Source organism: Balearica regulorum, chromosome 1, assembly GCF_011004875.1.
Source record: "Balearica regulorum gibbericeps isolate bBalReg1 chromosome 1, bBalReg1.pri, whole genome shotgun sequence".
Lineage (NCBI taxonomy): Eukaryota > Metazoa > Chordata > Aves > Gruiformes > Gruidae > Balearica > Balearica regulorum.
The window spans coordinates 184,599,307-184,604,596 of record NC_046184.1 but is presented as its reverse complement, the minus strand read 5'-3'; the positions used below and the strand labels follow the sequence as shown (position 1 = coordinate 184,604,596).

At 48.5% G+C, this 5,290-nt stretch overlaps 1 protein-coding gene across 2 annotated transcripts in view; it reads left to right on the top strand.

Moving 5' to 3' along the window:
* Positions 1 to 5,290, top strand: part of ELF1 (E74 like ETS transcription factor 1) — an 88,086-nt gene that overhangs the window by 117 nt on the left and 82,679 nt on the right. The window lies entirely within an intron of this gene.

Below are 5,290 nucleotides of genomic sequence, written 5' to 3'. Positions count from 1 at the left end.
GTGAGTGCCACCCGCCCGTGCGCCACAGGTTGCGGCGAGCCCCGCGCTCCTGGGGACGGGGAGGCTCTCTCCCCTGCCGCGCGGGGGGCGAGCCTCTGCGGGCCACAGGTTCGAGCCCTGCCGCCGGCAGCACCCCAAGCCGGGCTGTTCCTGCCCCGCTGCGGCTGTGAGTGACGGGAGGTGCGAGGGAGGAGGGGTGCGAAGGGGCTGGAGAGGCGGCAGCGGGCCCCGGGCGGGCGGCGGTGTGCGCTTTCGGGCCGCGGCCAGCGGCGCCCCGTCCCGCCGGACGCCCCTGCCAACTTTCTCAGGAGTTCAGGCAGCGCGTGTGCCGGGGGGGTGCTGCGTGCCGCCTTCGCTGCCGCCGCCGCCTCCTTCTTCTCCTTCTCCCCTGCCGCCGCCCTGCCCTGCCCGCCAGCTGCCTCTCCTCGCTGGCGTGGGGCAGCGGCGGCTCCGCGCTGCCGGGGCGGGGGCGCGCGCGCGCGCGCGCGCGGGACGGTTGGCGGCCGCGCGCCCCTGCGCGGGGAGGCCGTGGCGCGTGCGTGCGCGCCTGAGGCGGCGGGGGAGGGGGCCGGGGCTGCGATGGGGTGACGGGAGACATGGTCGCCTCCCCGACACGTCGGTCCCGGACGGGCCGTGTTGCCGCCCGGGGGTGTTCATACCTCCCGTGCCTCCGGGTGGCCGGGGCTGGGGAAGCCGCAGAAGTCCCTCTTCAGCTGCTTCCCCCCCAGGCCCCCCCCCCCCCCACTAAAACTCATACCGGGTTTGTATTCCACTCCCCTGGCCTCAGCGCTGTGTGACTTATTTCCCGACGGTGTCGCGAAAAAAAAAAAAAAATGTTAATTCACCGACTACAGCTGGCAACCTTTTTGCTACAGTCGCGCACAAGGGTGGAGGAGAAGCCTGCGCAGTGAGTCATGGATTTAAGAGGCCCTCTGGTTGTTTATGGCAAAAACAGGGGGTGGCTCGTTCAACGTGTGGGAAATAAGTGGAATAAGAGTTGCTTAAATTCATAATAAAAGGATAAGGCAGAGGTACCCGTACGTATCGCACGCCCCCTGCCCCGGCTTGCTATCAAGCAGCCTTGAAAAGCTGGGGGGGGAAGTAATGTTTCTTTTTCCTGAAGGAGGACTTGTGGTCAGACTGTCATAGCTAACTGCAGTCGTTATGCATTTGTCAGCATTTCCATGATAAGTGTAGTTTTCATGTAGTTTACAACTTGGTTATAAAAATATGCACTGGATTGAAATTTGGTCGACGGCCTCTTCTCCAGAAACATCTTTTAAGCTAATTTTGAACTGATTCTGCTTAGATGCTAAGGGGAAATCCATGACAAATACTGGCCTTTTTAAGTTTCTCTGAACTTTAAAACTTAGTTGCTTACGCACATGGACATATTGGCAGCTGTTAGTCCAAAACATCATTTCCCCCCCTAAGTTCGTTAAATTAGGGAACAATTTAAAGGCTTGGCCTCTGCAGGCATCGCATTTTATGCGTTGATTAGCGGAGCAGAGACTCTCTGAAGACTCTTGTGTGATCCCTGACGCCTCACCCACCTACAGAAGTGACGTGGGGCACCGTGTGGCTGCGCAGCTCTGACCGTCGATTGCCAGGACAGTTTGAACACCTCAGCGCTGCGGATAAGAAGCTGGTGTTAAATTGAAGATGGAATATGTAAGCTTTTCTCTGTGGGACGACTTTTTTTTTTTTTTTTTTAAACTGCATCTGTTCAATTGCTGCTTCTGAGACAGGGAACAAGCACAGTATTTAAGAGGTTTCGTTTGTATACCTCTGTATGTACACGTATCTGGATTCTGCGAAACATGTCTGCCACCCAGTGGATATAGCTGATCTTTATATACAATATATTCTATACATTTACTACCTCTCTGCGCCACCCAGCCCTACCTGGTGGGTAAGTTTGCAGAGCAAAGCACTCAGGAGTTGTAAAAACACCAGGCTCATCTGGCTGTGCTGGGCCAGTGTGCGATGAGGCTGTCTTGTGTGACGTGATCTGCCACCATCCTTCCCAGCTAGCTCGGGTGATGAACCAGAGGTGCATCCACCAAGGTGTAGCTGCCAGAAGAGGTGACGTGAACGAGGCAGATGATTATACACAGAAGGAGAGGAGGTTTCATGCCTGAGACAGCTGAAGAATTGGATTTTGCCCCCCGCCTTTCCTGTAGGGTTTCCACGTAAACATAAAGGTTTTTGCACATGGGCTGTTGGTTTTTCTGGGTGCCTGGCCTGAGTTCCTGGGATCTGCATTGCTCTTAGGCTGAACTTGTCCATCTGGAACAAAAGTCAACAGCTGTTCGCTCTCGACGTACAGAAGATGTTTTGTAGATCTGAGCATATTAGAAATACAAGTCTTGAGTGTCAGAACTGCTCTTCAGTGTTTTCATCTTTTTGCTTTAATCTTTTCACATCTTAGTTTCCCACCTTTAAAAAAACCTCGATAACAGTTTCCTTTATCTTATGGATTACTGCAGTGATGAGAACCATAAAAGAACCTGGGAGAAAAGAAATAATTCCCTCTGTGGTTTGGAAGTGTGTAGTGATGTTCTAGAGAACAAGGGCAAAAAGAGGAATTTGTGTGTTAATTATAGCAAAGCTTCTGTGGGGGGAAAAAAATGTGACCAGATCAGTCACAACTAGAGATTAACCTTTATGCATATAAGTACTAGGAGATGGTTTTAATTACCGTAGGCCACTTAGTTCTAATAATTCCTAATTTCTGCCATGTTAATCACACTTTTAATACTACTTTTTGTGTGTAATTTGCTAGGTTTTCTTTCACTTAGGAAAAGAGCTGAAAAGCAGATAGGCAGCCTAGGGTAGCATACTCGTGTTGCCATCCTTCACTGGCTGGATTCCTAGAGTAATGCCTGGGACTCTGCTGTTGGAGCTCTCTGTTGAGGATAACCAGTGGTGGTAGGTGGTGGCTGTGGTCTGCGTTGCTGCGAAGACCTGTAGGACAGGGCAGGGAAGGGTAAAGGAGAAGCAGGACTCCTGCTCACGTCCCAAGTACCTGGTGCCGTCGTGGCTTGCACCAGCCCCTACGTGGAAAGCCTGGAACCTGCTGCCACTCCCTGGCTTGGAGCGCGGTTGGTTGAGCTGCAGCTCTGTCCTGCACGGACACTGGGGGGGAGGTTGCTGTGGGGATGGCCTATGTCGGCTGATCAGCATGAGGAGTTGAGAAGAATGTGGACATGGCCTAGCAAATACCTACTGAAAATGCACAAAGTGCAATTCATCTTTGGACGTTTGACCAAATGCAGGTGGATTTTTCATGGGGGCAGCACAAAGGACACCCCAATATAGCGGCTCCAGCCCTCGTGTCAGATTTATATCAAATCTGTCACCGAGAGCTGGAAGGGTGCTGTACCCTTCCAAGTTTGCCAGAGATTTCTGTTAACATTGAAAGACAGCATTTTCTCTGGTCTTGTTCTGAAAACTGCTGAAGTTCTTCTAATTGCAGTCTGCCTCTTTCCGCACCCCTCGCTCAGAGGCAACCTCTACAACACATGGAACAAAATTTAGCCTGAGGCAGACATTCAACTTGGAAAATTTCAACCCAAACAGTCAAAGTCTGGCCAAGTTACAAGCAGCTGGATGCAGCATCTTGCATTGGAAGTGTTCAGCAACTGCCTTATAGGTGGTGCTACAAGCTTCATCAATTCTGTGTATATATGTTTGTGGACATGGAAACACACCGCTGAATTATAATATTAATTAATAGGTTACCTGGTCAACTAACTGGCAGCCAGTCGATTCTGATTTTTTTTTAATAGAGAATCAAACCTGAAACTCTTTGGTTAATTGTGTGAATGCTTTTCATTACTCACGTTATTCATTGTTGTTTCCCTGGCTGAAAAATTGAAAACTTTAAAATGGAGCCTCTGAAATAAATGACAAGCCAGGGCTTACTTGTTCTGAATCTTTCAGAATGACTTAACAATTGTTAAAGACCAATTTACAGTAGAACTAGAGCAAATTGATTCCCAGCATTTTGAATTGTAAAAAACCACATCTCCCAAATTCTTAAGCTATTCATCAACTGCTCTATTGTAGCAGACTCACCCTATATTGTATCCCTGATGTATCTATTAACTCTGCAGTGAAATGTGAGTTTAAAACAATTGTACCATGGAGTCACTGTGGAATAAATACCGCAAACATTGGCAAAGTTGCTTCATAAATCTTTCCTAGTTTAGAGAGGAACTTAGGCGTGCCTTTCTCCTATGGGAGTGCAGCTGTTTCTTGTGGGGATCCCCCGGGGGCTGGATCTTGGTGTAAGGCTGTTTAATATCATTATATTCACAGTTTTTGTGATGATATCTGATCGTTACCAATAGATTACATGCAGGTTTGTGCATGTGTGGAACAAGTTACTAGTATGGTGTACTTCAAGTCATTTTTTCAAATGGTCAGCATCCAGCAGAAGGCATTTTTCATGCAGCCACATACAAAGGAACCAGGAATGCAGTTACGCCAGCGGGATAGGGGACTATCTTCAAACTGGTAATTTGAAAGAAAGCTTAAGAATTTGTGTGGACAATCATCTCAACAGGAGTTTTCACTGTAATGCTGCGACTGAAGTGTGGTCTTTGGCTGTATAGCAATACAAATATTGCACAGAAATAGGAAAGTACGTGGCGTTAGTAAGATCATGGGAATTCCGTCTCTGGTTTTGCTGCTCACAGGTGAGGAAGGATGTGAAATACTAGTAAGAGCACAGTGACAAAAGTGATCCAGGGTTTGGAAACCAAGCTTCACAATGCAGAGTGTACAGAGTTTATTCAGCTCAGAAGAGACTGAGAGGGGAAATGATGCCTGTATATGTCGTACATGTGCGTAAGGAAGATACATGATATTTACTTGACCCTACTGAGACATCCAGTGTCCAGGAAGTGAAGTTAGGTATGTTGTACCTTGAAATAAGAAGTAGCAATGAGGGCAATAAAGCATTGTCGTGGATTTGCTGTTGCTGGAAGTGTTTAAAGTGAGATGGGGTTTCCCTGTCAAAGATGTGCTTTGGCTTGGTTCAGTGGGGGACATTTCTGGTGCATGTAGAATAGGGAAGGACTGTGCTGTGTTCACCTGCATTCTTCCCTGCATTGAGAAAACAAGATTATTTGCTGTGCTTTCCTTGTAGGATGTTTTGCTGCCTTGAACAAGATTATAATAAAATGTCATGCTTCAGAACTAGGCTGGTTTCTCTTGGGTCAGGAGGACCATTTTTCTAGCTGCCTAATTTGACTTCTGGGATTATGATTAATTATTGTGTACT